Here is a 16502-nt window from a genome sequence, read left to right as displayed (position 1 = left end):
ACTTTCTTCCATCTATCTTTGATTTTATTTGAAGCATTAAAAATATGATACACTTCGGAACATACAAGACGCTAAGTACAAACTCCCGTACTATTATAATAGATACTGAACCGGATTATCTAATTTGATGATATTCAAAAAGCTCGGTAGCAGCCGACTAGGGCCTGCGGGTTCCGTTATCCGCCGCCACTTCGCCGCTCTACTCAACGGTACACGACAATGCTTGTTAAAATTTAATAAACGCCTCATCTATAATTTAATTTATGAAAAAGACATCAACGCTCGTCTATCACAATAAATTCTTACCATCATTAAGCGTGCATTTCTTAAGTTATCTTTTCTACGTACAGTTCTTCCAATTTCTATTGTTACTTTACAATTTATTTTAATAAACAACTTAAATACGTTGATATGAGTATAACTCTTGTTAGTAAAATGATAACCACGAATCTATGAGTTTAAAATCTACATCTTTGATGGTATGCGTACACTTTTTGTTATTCCATGCCCCGGATACAGATCTTCTAATGAGTCGTTTTTATAACTATACTTAAATTGTTAATATAATTTATATTAATAATCCCCATGTACTGACGTGCGATTAAAGACCCGGTAGTCATGCCGGCTCGTGCGATTTTTTATTATGCGATTTATTTTATGCATATACTTAATTTGAATTTGAAAGATCTCACCGATGACGTGAGAGACCGATAATTGGTACAATTTTGTAAGCGAGCTATCGTTGATCTTCTCCTCACTCCCCCCAGTACACCACACCCCGCGGCTCCGGTGTCGTTCACCGACCGCCGACCGTTAGGCTTTCCAACTTAAGATCACGGTGCACTGATATTTGTAGCCTATATTTATACGTATTTTTTAACTTTTCCAGAATAAATCTTAATAGTCTGGGTATCAATCTTTTAATCTGCAACTTTCTTCGTCTTTTGAATTTTTATAAATGGTCATATGTATGGCATAATATTTATCTAACATAAATAAAAGTACAATTTTAGCAATGATTTGTATTAAGAAATTAAGTTAGGTAGTTGCTAAGTATAACAACTAAGTTAGAGAAAACTAAACTCGTCTAACTCTATACCTACATAGGTATTGAGTTAGACATCGACTTTAGTTTAAGAATTAGAATTAGTCCATTAACATTAGTACTAATTCTATTAGCAACTAAAGATGTTTTCAAAGGCAAACTTCAATAACACGAGAACTTAACATGACATACTTAAGCAACAAATAAAGCACAGGTTTAAATGCATATTTATATAAACACAAGGTTGCACATAATTATTAGTACATACATGTATGTACAACAGTAATTATGTATAGGTAAACTACACCATAACAATGTTTTGTTATCGTTATTATTAATGTATACAATGTCGTTGCAAAATGGATATTATTACATAAAAGACAATGCCGACAAAAATAACTTTGCGTATCCCGAGTTATTATGTTCATTTGTCATACATAAATTAGTTAAAGAAATGATAAGGATTAAACGTGAATGAAATCAGTCGGTATAAAAAGTCCTGTCGTTATTTTAACAATTTAACAAGCTTCTGTTTTAACTAAAACGTATTGTAATTCGGTTGTGATATACTAGTACTCCTATATCAATACTAAAACAAATTGAAAGAGCTATTTTACATTAGCTTATTAAAACAACTACATTCACGCTGGTAACATAGAGGGCTAGACAGAGACCACGTTACTAAAATACGGTTAACCTGAATAAATGAGAAACATGTATAAGCGCGAGTCATTGGTCTGTTCCTAAGGACTACCTTGATAAGGATGAAAACTCATTATTCATCATCAGCTCACCATACATCCCCACCGGGGGTCTCGGAGCCTACCCTAAGTTAAGGGTGATTAGGCCATAGTCAACCACGCTGGCCAAGTGCGGGTCGGTTGACTTCACACATATCTTTGAATTTCTTCTCAGATATGTGCAGGTTGCATCAGGATGTTTTCCTTTACCGTAAGAACGTCGGATAAATGTACATATGTAAATCGGAAATCGAAAAAACACATTGGTACATGGCGGGATTCGAACCCAGAACCTGCAGATTGCAAGACAAGTGCTTGACCCCTGAGCCACTGAGAAGAAAAAAACGTAAACTCATTAACCGAGAAAAATATCGTGGTCTCTTGGAGCTCGAAACATAACAAGGAATACAATAAAACCGTCTGTAGTGTTATAATAACTTGGACACCATGATTTGTTAAACGTTTGTATATATTTCATTGAAGGGCGATTACTTGCAAGAATTCAACGAGATGTTGCTCCAGTGATCTAAATGACGTCACACGATCTGAGGAATGATTACGCGTCAATTGTCCCGACGCCTCATTCACTGAGCTAACGGCACGACTTACGACTGACTGACTGACTTGGAAGATGGAAATTATGGTAATGTGGATATGAAATGTTCTTAATAGCCCCCCTCGTCCGGCTCAATGTTATGATGTTTTCAATTACTACTTAGAAACTGTCGAGAAAAACAATACAGGTCACAGCGATGTATTACTACTAATGTAAGACTCGGTTTTCTATACGTATAATGATTATTATTTGTTGTTTATTACAAGATTTAAAAAGTAAGTTTAAGTTAAATAGCTTAATAGTCTCTTTTCTCTACTTATTTAAAGTAATTTTATAAAGCGACAGACCGCCAGGTTCCATCCACACCATCTCGATGGCTGGCAATCCACAACCGTGCGGTTTGCGCGAAACTTCCTGCCTCGCACAGCAGCGTTGTGGAATGGTCTGTCCTCGGCGGTGTTTCCAAACCGCTACGACTTAGGGTCTTTCAAGAAGCGAGCTTATCACCACCTCAAAGACCGGCAACGCATCTGCGGTACCTCTGGTATTGTTGATGTCCGTGGGCGTCGATGAACACCTCGGTGTTCTCGCTGCTCGTTTACCCCTTCTGTTATAAAAAAGCCCTTCAAATTACCACTGTATAAAATATCAATAATAAATTAATTTCCTTTACGTAATAGTATCTCTAATGCACAATTAATTAAAGTAAAAGAATCTGTTTCCATTATTACACAACTAAAATTAAAATAGATAACAAAACGAAACATCTCATAATATATAAAAGTATAAAATATTCCGTTAACGTAAATGTAGTAGGTAGAGCGAATCGAGAATTGTTTACAAGTGTAATTATGTAACTGTACGCGCACGAGCGAAGCCGGGAGGCACGCGAAGTTCATCTACATGGTATCTAAAAACCCAGGAAGCTCGTCCGTGATGCATTTAATGAATGTTAAATCTTCCGCGTTTTAATTACTTCGTCTTGCGAATGTGCGGTAGGCGTACGCGGCGGACCGTGCTGACACGAGCCAATGAAGATCGCCTACCGCTATTGTATATTAATTTTCCATTAGAAGAGTGAACAACAATTGTGATAGTCTTTAATGCCATAAGTTAAATATTTTTTTTATCTTACTGATATAAATGCGAAAGTTTAGATGGATAGATGGATGTTTGTTTGAAGGTATCTCCGGAACGACTTAACGGATTTTGATTAAATTTAGCGCACTTGTAGAATATAGTAAGAACACAAAGGCTACTTATTAAGTTTGTTTTTAATCCGAACGGTGTCGTGGGCGACAGCTAGTTAGAAATAAAACGTAAATAACATATGCGATAAGAACAATTTGCAATTATGTTGACGTATAGAAAAGAAAGCTAGACAAAGATAAAAGGAGGATGGATATAAATACTTCTTTATACCACTTATCGAGCTAAATGAATAAATTCCAAGTTCGTTATTTTATTTTCAAAATAACTCGGCGCTCGCTTCAAAGATAATAAATACAAGTAAAAACATTTGTGTAATAAATTAAGATCTGAGTTACGTTTATGAAGAAGATTGCTATACTGGGATTAAGAAGTAAATTTAAACTGGTCGTGTTATAGGGTGGCGCAAAAGTTTTTACAAAGTATTGTGCTATATTACTTGTAATATATGGGTTACAAGTAAAAACTGACTACTTATTTACTTCGTGAAAATTTTTAAAAATTATTTTAAATTTGTTTTTTATCTCATACTCTACATTTTTCGTATTGTGTATCAAAACGAGCGTTTGTCTAAACCTGTGGCCGTTATTTAGCCGCTTGAGGCCAAAAGTCAGATAACTGTTTCGTTAACAAAGCGGAATTCCGTGTCAACTTTACATTCTCCTAATTAAATATGCTTATTTGATGAGTTAAAGATATTTGAATATTTTTTTACCTGTTTCTCAAAGTCACTACAGAAATGATGTTCCCAAAAAGAAATGTGTTTACTAAAATACAGGACAAATTAAATAATTTAATAAGGGTTTGGTTACTGATAAGTTGTTAGAAGGACTTAATTTATTTCAATCCTCATCACTACTTTTGTTAAATGCGATCGTTCGAGCACATTTTCTACACCTTACTTGCTTATGTATTGTCGTACTCAATCAGTTGTTAATATATCTGGACGACGTGGGCGCTAAAGCACATTTTTAACTTATCAGCTTCCCTCGGGCGGGCGTTGACAAATTTTGGCGTGGGCAGTACTTAAGATAGGTAGTTATTTAATTTAATATTTTATTCTATAACTAGCTGTCGTTCGCGACTCCGTCCGCGGGTACTATGTTCTACATCTATGCCAAATTTCAGTACGATCTGTTCAGCCGTTCTGGAGATACCTTCAAACAAACATCCATCAATGCATCGATCCAAACATTCGCATTAATAATATTAATAACATTACTTTCTTTAAAACTTTAGAATCCACTTCAAAATAATTTCATTTTCAAGGTTACAACGGTCTTATTACCTTACATGTAGATTGTGTATGAATAATAGATATAGAATTAGCCGCTTCGGATTGCCCAAGGGATAGTGACTGAATAAAATAAATGATAGAAGATACGTGCGAAGGGCGCATGCGTCGAGAGCCTTGCAAATTGATCGCTCATCCAATTGTTTTCGTCTCTCTTCGCAACGTCTTGTAACGTTGTTTCATCCAGTTTAAATCATTCTGAGTAACTTGGGAATCGGATTATTTGATGAAATTTTAAATGACTGAAAGAAATCATTACATTAACTTTAGTAACAAATTTTATATACTTTTTTAAGGAAATTTGGCGAACGGATGACCTTGAAATTTTTCATGAAAAATTAATATGGAGAAGACGTGCATCGAGCTATTCAAAACTAAAAAAACATTGATTATAAATAATGGTCGAATTACGAGTAATAAGCGACCGTCATTTAACATTAAAAATAATTATTTTAATAAACTAGTCTGAATGCAGCATTAGCTATAAAATTAAGCATAATATATAAGCAGATACCTATACCACTGATTGAAATATAATCATAGCTCCATTTTGTCTAAAAATAGGGTCGTAAAGTATTTGTACAGATACAAAACATGAGAAATATTTTCTCTAGAAAACAAAATAGGTATCGATTTTACTTGATTTATGCGATGCCGGCGGCATACTGGCGTCCATTCTCATGATAAATTCATCTCCTGTAAGAAAACTGATTCATTGTTAGACCTAACGTCAAGGATTGCACACGTCATTACCGTTCGAACTAACTTATTAACAATCAGTCAAATAATTTACGAAAACTTTTTCTCGTCACGTTTCTATCTTATTAATATTATAAATGCGATTGTTTGGATAAATGGATGGATGGATTTTTGTTTGAAGGTGTTTGTGGAACACAGTCCGGAAGAACAAATAGGCTACTAATTATGTTTTTTTATAATACCGCGCGGACGGAGTCGCGGATGATAGCTATCTCTTCATATTGGAACTTGAGATAATGTAACATAAAAAGAGTTAGTTCTACTTTTATTCCAAGAACATTAATATCGTCTTACTCTTATTTAATAACATGAAGAAGTTATTATTAACTTTAATAACGGGAGACTTGTGCTCTGAATTGCTTGTTTTATTTGTTTACAGAATACGAAATGCATACACTTGCCATAATTAAATATTGTGGGCCTTTGCATAATTTGTTAACCAGTTTCCACTCGAAGATTCTTCCATTCAGTTTTATTTTAGTAGACCGACATTAATATGTCTGCAAATTCCATCTATGTGGGAATTCAAAAGAGTTTACCTTTGTTATATTAGGTAATAAATTATGTAAATAATCAGGAACTCTTGGCTGCTTCGTTAAACGATAATTATCTATTTATTCATATTTAATTTTCTGTTATTTTAAGGTATAAAAATTAGTAAACCAATCTTTGTATTATAAATGTGAATGTTTAGATGGACAGGTGGATGTTTGTTTGAAGGTATCTTCTGAACGGCTGAACGTATCTCGATGAAATTTGGGATAGATGTAGAACATATCCTGAAAGAACACAAAGCTCAAAATTAAGCCCAACTTAAATACGTTTCAAGAATTTCACAAAAAAGACGCAAAAGCATAATCATTAGTAGCTTGCAGCTTTTGTTCAGCATAGACGCAACTCTATTTATAGAAAGCGTCGTTGTATGTGCAATGTTTTGTTGTCGTAATGCGGTGTTACGTGCGGTTCGCCTCGCACTTGACGCGTCTTCAGTGCAACAGCCGGCGCGACCGTGAGCCGTGAGCCGTGAGCGACCGGCTCCGCGATTACAACGCCCCCTACAACTCGATTAACCGGACTTCTTGCTTATCTATAGAATGCTAAGTTTATTAATTCTATTAATACTCTACTATAGACATAATCTATATGGATTAAGTAAAAAATAGTAATAAATACTAGCTTATGTCATTTAGGTATAATGTTTTTTTTTAAAGGTATAATGTAGCTTTCTAATGACAATGTTTTTGAAATCGGTCCATTAATTTTTTACTTGATGTATTTTAAACAAATCTTTTCTCTTTATTATTTATTTATTACTACAGTGTTTTTGTTTTGTGATAGTTTTATTTTATAACTTAAGCTCTGATCGCCACTATTTAAAAAAAAAACTTTTTCAACAGCAAATTGAGGTTGAAAATTGCAAAATACTTATCGAGTTAGAGTAAAAGTTCATCAGTGGAGTAAAGCTAATTTAAATAAAATCCTTTGACATAACGTATCGTTTTAATATTTTTCATGTTTTGCTTGGCTTTGGTTCCGGTTCGCTTCCGAGGTTATGTGCTACAAGCCTGTTGCTTATCATCTCATTGTCTTCGCATTTGTGCCTCCAATATATAAAGACCTGATGACTCACATAACTTATACATACGAGTATTCTTTTACACTTTGTTAGTGTCGGCCGAATGTTTATTTATTCAAATTTACAAACAAGGTTCCTTGTTTATGATTCAATTTATAAATCTCCATAACTTTACATTAATTTATTTACTGTAATTTGTTAGTTTAATGAATTCTCGATTATTTATGTAGTACATATATCACTTGATGTATATTAATTTTGCTACACATATCGTAATAATTTTGTAGTATTTTTAAAGTTTTTTTTTGTAAATTTGTATCTTGCCTTTATACACAGATGAAATGTTCCACATTTTTTTTATAATTTACATGATAAGACTACCAATAGAAATTAAAAATTGTCTTGCCACTTTTTTTGTTGGAAATTTCTTAAAATAATTACGAAGAATAAGTTTCACTTGCTTCGTTTATTGTATTGATAACAAATGAGACTTTAATAAGCATAATTTAACGAGTTCTCGCCGCTGACAATGCAACAAGGAAAGTAATTCGACTGAGTGGGTCAGTGGGTCCAATGCCTTTCTCCCCGTCCATGTTGAGGAAAAAAACAAGTAAATCTACAGCCTAAGTCTATTTTATAAACAATAAATGAAAGAAACTATTATTATTTATATTTTTTCATCAACTCAATGGAATAAGCAAGAGTTACAAATTTTAATATAGCGCGGTCGTCTCTTGCAAAAAAACAATTATTAATATGTTTTGTATATTTTTTTGGATATGAAATGTACTATATTAAAATATGATAAATAAATGAATACGTTAAACAACTAATACTGAGTAGAAGAATAAAGCTGTCGTCTGCGACTCCGTCCACGAGAATTGAAAAAAAAACTTAATTTGTAGTCTATGTGTTCTACCAGGCTATGTTCTATATCTATTTCGATAAGATAAGATCCATGCAGCCATTTTGGAGATTCCTTAAAACAGACATCCGTCGATCTAAACATTAGCATTTATAATATTAGTAAGATTATCCAGTATGTATAATTGTGTAGAAACGACCTTAGTTTCCTTAATTAAATTAAATATTCTTACAGTCATGTTATTCCATTGCAGACTCGGATATAATGTTTTTGTTGTATTTTCATGATTTGTTGTTATCTGGCTACAGATCTTGATGAACGTGAGAGTTTGTTCAATTTTATATCATATCGCGTATATGTATGCGTCAGGGTTAACGTACGGATATAATTAAGTTAATGAAATATACATAACGTGTACGTTTTTCCGTTTCATCGTGGGTTTTCAATGACGTCAAATCTGTTCAAAAACATTTTTTATCTGTACATTTTTAAAGAAAACTGAGAGATATAGTGTCACGATGACGTTGGAAATATCAAATGTTTAAATTTCCTTATTGTAATTACAAAAGTCAAATGATTGTAATGATTTTGATAGAGAGAGATATTATAAAAGATAGGAAATAAAAAGTAAAGCCAAGTTATTTTTTATTTATAATAAGTTAAATAGATATTATTTTCTGTATAAAGTACAAAACATATGTGTTATATGTGGATATATATGTGTTATATAGATATGTGGCAGCCAGCGTTGGCCCAGCTCGGGGCATATGACCCAGTCGGGTTCAATGTTCGTATGCGCGCTGCTAGCCTGAACCCGGCTAATTAAAATCTCAGCCAAATTGTGATAATAAAAAAATATATAAATAAAAAATAATAAGGGCCAAAAGATACCCCTACATAAACTTTATCAGTGGTGTTCTGATTTGTTAGACCTTTCATTCGTTTTATGATTATAAAAAGATTCCCTAACCGTGGATTTCTGAGACCGAAATCTCTGTATGAAACATACCCTCTTCCGTGTCATCTGTGACAAAATAGATTTAACTATTTGTTTTAGAGATTTAAGTCTCAGAAACCCACGATTAGTGTTATGAGTTAGTCTATATAATTATTAACAAAAGGACACATTTTTTGTTTTGCATTGAATACACTCGGAAATAGCTAAGATAGATTTGTTACGATAATTTTATATTGTAAAGTTAATTGATCAATATGGTAACTTGAATGATATTATTAATGTATTTATGTATATAAATAACAGTTCGTAAATCTTATCTGAATCCTACGCCTTTAAAAGAAGACTATTATACTATTTATGAACAATGGAAATGATTAAGCGCTATATAAAACCGCGTCTGCTGTAGCCTGCAGTTATACACGTGCATTTATGCGCTCCTAGTACTTGCCTTATATAGAAATAGCAAAAATAAACATGATAACTTTAACAACTCGATTATAATATTAATTGCCTACTAAAATAAACATATTTTAAATTATTTTTCATTTGGTTCGATAGATTAAATTGGAAATTCAACAAAACGAAAGGTGAAAAATATTTAAGCAGAAAATGAACTTTTAAATTGATGACAGGATATTAATTGAAGTCGTTTTTTTACGGCAATTTTGATTCTTATAACAAAACAAGTTACATCAATAAATTGGACTACCAATTTACAAGTCTCAGAATCTTCGATACGCATTAATATTGCTACACAAAGGTACGATTTTAATGACTAAGTTTAATTTGGGCAATCTTTCATACTTTCATACAAACATCGGCCTCGGCAACGATTCCCGAACACTCATTTATCACGGTCATAATGAAGGATTAAAAATGATGGATCGCAAATCCACGAACACTGAACTCTTTCTGTAATAAGACGTAAATGAAATTTCTCTGCACAATAACCAGTAAATTCTCATTACGATCCTTCGAGACTCGTTCAATGATTCATTTTATTAATTTAGATGTAGTACAAACATAATTGTAACTTACGACCAGTATCACGACGTGAACATGTTATAACAAAAATCCCCTTACTTCGAACCTTAAAAAAAAGGTTTAAAAATTATCGTAAAAAAATTTAAGAAAACTTAAAACTGATCTTTTAAAAATTAAATCCGAAACACACATGAATTGTGCCTTTAGATGTAGCCATTCTTTAAGATAGTTGACTGTGTGTTGATTTTTCTATTAACTATATGAAACAAAATTAACTTTCTATGATTCCGTTACGAAGGTTCAAAATGCGTGTACTATTCTCAGTCGAGTGGGAGGATGTGGGGTCAACGACCGATCCTTGACCCACACAAGATCGGGCAAGGCCCTACCACTGCTCTCGAAAAGGATCATTTTTAGACGACACGGAAATTACTTTGTTCAAGTGAATAAATTCAATAACAAACATAAAAATATTTTTCGAAGAATCTTTATCTTAATATATGACAGTAAATTTATCTTCTGTAAAAATCTTATAAAACTAAAATATAAATTACAATTAACCAGACATTCGAGTAGAAGAAATTTATTTTAAAAAGGCTACGTTCAAGTTGCTTTAATTCCAAACTATCAGTGATAACAAAATGTGTGTAAAAACCAAACCCAAGTAGCATTCTAGAAATTGTTAGTGAGTCAGACAGTTAGGAGAAAGTGGTTGAATGGCGTCGGACTGAAATAATATTATCTCAACCGGATGAAAGACAGGAGTACATTGGAATGCATTGTCACATTCTGCACAAAATGTTTATTGTTTCGTGTTTGTACTAAGCACTTGAATACGTATTTGTGTTTTAAAAAATATTTATTTTATCAGTTCCCGATGAAATTGATAATTAATAAATATTCCAACATAATAATGTATTTATTTTAATGTAATTAAAATGTTAACAGTGGTAGAATCCGCTGTAACGTCTTAGCACAAATTGGCCCGGCTCGCCCGGTGAAATATCACGACCACACAGAACATAGGCGTGAAGTGGAAGCAAATCCGCGTTTCGTCTGATGAGTGTGCATCTCGGAGGCCTAATTTAGTCCTCTTTCCCTTCCCACCCTTTTCTTATAAGGAAAGGATGGGAAGTGGAAGTGAACTTTCCGGATGAGGGGATGCATGGAAAGGGAAAATATTTTCTTTCCGTGCATCCTCTTCTCCGTCGATTAAAGATAGGCAACACATATGCAATTGTGTATGTCTATGGGCAACTGTCACTTCGCTATTTCAGCGATTTTAGGTGGCCGCTCGCTACCTTCCTCGTTTGCTACCGTCTGATATAAAAAAAATGTTTTGATTTTAATGGGAAGACTTGTTTTTATTTATTTACGTTAATTGAATAACGTTATCAGGTGTATGTAGTGGTATATGGTGTTAATTACATAATGAGTGCTTTACCATACAACGCGACTTGACATTAGCTTATATGCTGATAAGTGTACTTGTCTATGTGTAAACTATTTAAAACATTTTTAGACGTACTCTGTTTGTGATATTGCGTCTTATTATAACACAAAGCATAAGAATATATTTCTTTATTTGGCCCTAAATTATGCGCAGCTTTTTCTTTTTATTTCGTTGGCAAAATCTATTATGAATTCAAGGAAGTCCACATGTCGTTGGTTGTTTTTATTTCATGGTGGTTTTAAGATATAAAAAAAAGAAGAATTAAAATGTTTACGGCTAGTTAATACAAATGGTCATAATGTCTAGGTCAAAGTTAATATTAATGCAAATTTATGCGATGCTTCTGAGTGATAATTTTTGTTAGAATACAATATATCGATGCTTCTAAATATATTCTAGGAAGCCTACGTCTCTATTATTTATATTTATTTAATTCTTCAACATCGGGAGCGTCCAAGCGGAGCACAGATAATGTAGGAATTGACTTTAATCCACGCCGGCAACGGCCGTGTCGCCGGCGTTGGACCGTGGCGTGCGTGACGCGGCGTGACGCGCTCACCGTTACACGACATACTGCCTCTGACTATACTATCGGTATGAAGCTACCGTATTAATATGCTTCTTGCATATCCTTAACGTAGCAAAGACCCTTCGTTGTAGAAAGTTACAATCTTATGTTTTTGCGTGCTAATATGCTACCATCTTAGAACAATCGATCACTTTAAGACTAAGTCCTTCCGTATATTTTTTCTGCAGTGATTCTGATGGTTAAAGATTCGCTTTGGAATATTAAAACAGTGTAAATAACAAGTCTTTTATAAGACATATGTAATAAGATCACACACTGTTTACAGTTTCAACGTTTGTAATTTTAGTAAATTACAAACGTTGAAACTGTAAGCTAAGGCCCGGGAATCCGACCACGCGGAATTAAAAAAAACTTTATAAGTAAGCTATGTGTTCTTCCATACTATGTTCTACATCTGTGTCAAATTTCATCAAAATCCGTTCAAACATAATGAAGATACTTTCCATCCATCTATCTAAACATTTGCATTTATAATATTAGTAAGATAAGATGTTTTATACGTTACTCAGTATATGCTCCTTAACATAAACGGTAGTATGTATATTTAGCATTCCATATAACCAAGTAGTATGACAAAAAATAAAATGAATACCTGCAGTAGATGTTTTATGTTTACGTTAAAGTTTGAACGATGAAGTTATATCGTGAATTAAAATCTCAATAATGACATACACGAGTATGATACAGTTAGATTACATTGTTGTACTGATGGCTTGTGGAGTGCGTAGTCATTGGCAATCTGTTGCGCGGAATGCGCTGCACGCTGTTGTACTGCGTATTACCATCAGTCATCAATTGCTATAATTTGTATTGGCAATGGACGTTAGTTCTGCATTCTTTATTTGATACAGAATTCTTTGTTTACCGTTAGTACTCGTCATAAACATTACTCTTGAATATTATATTCTGATGTTTACAAAGCTTTCTGAGCTTCCAAATATGAACGAATGAAATTTAAGAAAATACGCTTACTTAACTGTACGTTGTAAAACAAGCAACTACCCTCCGTCCCTCAGCTCCAATGACATTGCAGGATTATATTTTTCTAGTCCTCATCACTTACGAAAAGGATGAAAGTACAAGCAAAGTTAGGCTTTAAAGATTTCTTGTTTAGGGTATTTATATAAAGTAATGTTTTGCCAATGGATGTTTACTTTAAAATACAAATTTTGGACAGCAATTATTATAATAATTCTCCTTTAAGATCATATTTATCAAGTACAAATGCCATACACTTTAGTATTATCATCTGAGTTTGTTTCCTGTAATTAATATTGTTTTGTTCATAATTCATGGAATAGTTATATTATCTGATTCCTTGTAATCCTCGCGTCTTATTCACACATAAAACCCGATCACAAAAGATGTTCCACCGGAAAAAATACAAAAGCTGAATAACGAAACATTATTCAAGATGACAGGACTAACATATGAAAAGGCAGATACGACAAAACGGTGTGCTACGGTCACTTAATTAATCCTTATGTGTTAAATTGTATTTTTCACATTCTTTTACTAGTGTTAATAGTAAAGTTTTTTTTTAATATTTACTAAGACTTTATTAAAGCACAGAATTACTTTCTTGTTTTATCTTAAATACCAGTGCGAATCCATTTAAAAATAACCTTGGTTTAGTTCAAAGCCTTAGAAGTGTCTATAATAGTTTTTATCAATTTTAACTTCGAAATATTATGAAGTTGGTCATGGTTTTTAGTGAACATCAATTTGAAACATGTAATAAAGAGAAACAGTATCAACGAACTCATCAAAATTAAGTTTTTTGTTACTAGGAGTTCATAAAAATGGTGCGAAAAAATCAAACGCATATTTCTCCATAACCGGATACATTTTTGTGTTGCAATGTAGAATCCAATGCACTGTTATCGTTTTTTATTTTCTTTTTTAGAAACCTTTTATACGCTATTTAATATTTTATTAGTTTCTCAAAAAAAAAATTGTAAGCGCAGGCAGATAATGAAGGCAGTAACGATTACAAGTCAACTAGCGGCCAGGGAGAGATTCCTACGGCGCGGCGTCTCCTTGTTACTATTGGGGGGGGGGGAGGGTTATTAACAAGGTTACGTGAAGCTGTATAATTTGCAGACCTGTGAAGCCCCTTTCTGTCCAGCGCCCTGGGCGTTCGCCCGACCGCGTCCTACCCTAAAGCCGTTCTTAACCCAGAGGAATCGGTCAGAGATTACAGACTTGTATTAGACAGATTTCAGCTACATTAATAAATCAAATAATTAACATCATAGGCTCTTTAACCCGGATATGTTTTGTAGTTAAAATACTTAGTTTAAACGCAATCCTTCGATCATGCGATGCTGCGAACACCTCGGGGCATCGCCTGTCCTCGATTTAAACGTGACTCCATTGAACTCAAAGTATTAATTTATAATAATACTATTAGATAAATATTATTACTGAAAATATTTTTTGTAATTCATTATTATAATTTCTAAAATACCAATTTATTTGTTTACGAATGGTAAAAAATATAATGGAGCGTCGGTGGCTCAGTGGTCAAGCACATGACTTGCAATCTGCAGGTCCAGGGTTCGAATCCCGCCATGTACCAATGTGTTTTTCGATTTCCGATTTATATATGTACATTTATCGGACGTTTTTACGGTGAAGGAAAACATCGTGACGCAACCTGCACATATCTGAGAAGAAATTCGGGGGTATGTGTGAAGTCAACCAGCCCGCACTTGGCCAGCGTGGTTGAGTATGGCCTAATCACCCTTAACTTAGGGTAGGCTCCGAGCCGCTCGGTGAGGACGTATAGTGAGCTAATGATGATGAAAAAATATAAGACAAAGAACACGTGACGTTTATTTGTCCGTTTGTTATGTTTAATGTTTTTCTTTGTTGTGTCGACCAATTGCATTGTAAAGGTACAGTTCATTGTTCTTTTAAAATAATTTATATTTTATCGACTGATAATTGCATATGATTACGGTGGGTAATATCAAGTTATTCAATTCCATATCTTTTGCCGATTTCTTTTTAGTTTTTTATGTGCATGCAAAGAAATAATATCTCCATTTATATACGCATAAAAGTCTGAAAAGGGATGCTAAATCATTGACATCTTCGTATCGTACCATTAAGTCGGTTATAAATCTATCAAATGTTGGTGATGGTGTCCAATACAAATATGGAAAAAAATATAATAACACGTACATGGTACTAAGATGCATATAAATCTTGAAGGTTTCAAATGAAAAAAACGCTTCCTGCATATTATATCTAATAAAACAAATAGCTACACAGAAGGTTGTCGTATGTCGTGTTTAATTTCACACGAGGAGGAAACAATGAGGCAGTGCAGTATAGTATTGCTATCACTGGAACGCAGAGTATTGACGTTGCGGGTACAAACAATTGCAGTACTGTATTGTTTATTGCTCTGCCTCTTCTACCTTCATGTGAAATCATCAGACAAGATGAATAGAGCCCGCTGATGTTTCCAGCCAGTGATCTAGCTAATTGAGGACACGATCAAGACAAGGAAAATGAGTCAAAGCTAGCGTGACAGACGCGATCATTGTTATACTGTTTAAAAAGCTTACGTACTCGTACTGTCATTTGATGTTAATAACTCCGCAAATATAATGGCTATTATGTTGTTATATGTTGTTGTGGTCTGAGATGATAAAGTATGGTAATTTTAGGTTGACAAGCATTTGGTCGACAAATCTTAACTTAATTATTTTAATCAAATAAGACAGTGTACTTTATAACACACTGACCGTGGGTTTTGAGACTAAAATGCCCATTTAATTTTTTTTTTCATCTCAGTTTTGTCGAAAAATAACGCGGTTGACAATATATTTTATACAGAGATTAGTCTCAGAAATCAACGGTTAGTATTTTCATTTTTTTGGCGTGGCAAACGAGCGAACAGCCACCTGAAATGGCTTAAATAGCGAAGCGACCGTTGCCAATAGACATACGCAATTGCATATGCGTTGCCTACCTTTAATCGACGGAGGAGAGGATGCAAAGAAATCAAATATTTTCCCTTTCCATGCATCCTCTCATCCGGAAAATCCACTTCCACTTCCCATCCTTTCCTTATAAGAAAAAGGGTGGGAAGGGAAAGAGGACTAAGTTAGGCCTCCGGGACGCACACACATCAGACGAAACGCGGAATTGCTTCCACTTCACGCCTGTCTTCTGTGTGGTCGTGGTATTTCACCGGGCGAGCCGGGCCAATTCGTGCGAAGATGTTAAAGCGGGCTCTACCACTTTTAAAGTATGTAACAATTAGCGAATAACAATTATTTATATTTGTTTAAAGTTACAACATAACTATTATCGATTGAATAATATCCAATGCTAGCCATGACTAACAAATTAGTTGCTGCAATTAAGCTATTATCTAAGTTTACCCATGACCTAAACATTTTTACATCACGCACATGAATGCTTGTTCTTACTTGATGAATTTTTGATCTAATTGATG

The 16502-nt window shown here is 33.8% G+C and overlaps 1 protein-coding gene across 2 annotated transcripts in view; it reads left to right on the top strand.

The window, feature by feature from the left end:
* The window catches only part of LOC106124714 (serine-rich adhesin for platelets), a 39515-nt gene that overhangs the window by 10922 nt on the left and 12091 nt on the right, over positions 1 to 16502 (top strand). The window lies entirely within an intron of this gene.

This window comes from Papilio xuthus, unplaced genomic scaffold (genome assembly GCF_000836235.2).
Source record: "Papilio xuthus unplaced genomic scaffold, Pxut_1.1 DF825946.1, whole genome shotgun sequence".
NCBI classification, from domain to species: Eukaryota; Metazoa; Arthropoda; class Insecta; order Lepidoptera; family Papilionidae; genus Papilio; species Papilio xuthus.
This window is presented reverse-complemented; position numbering and strand designations above follow the sequence as displayed.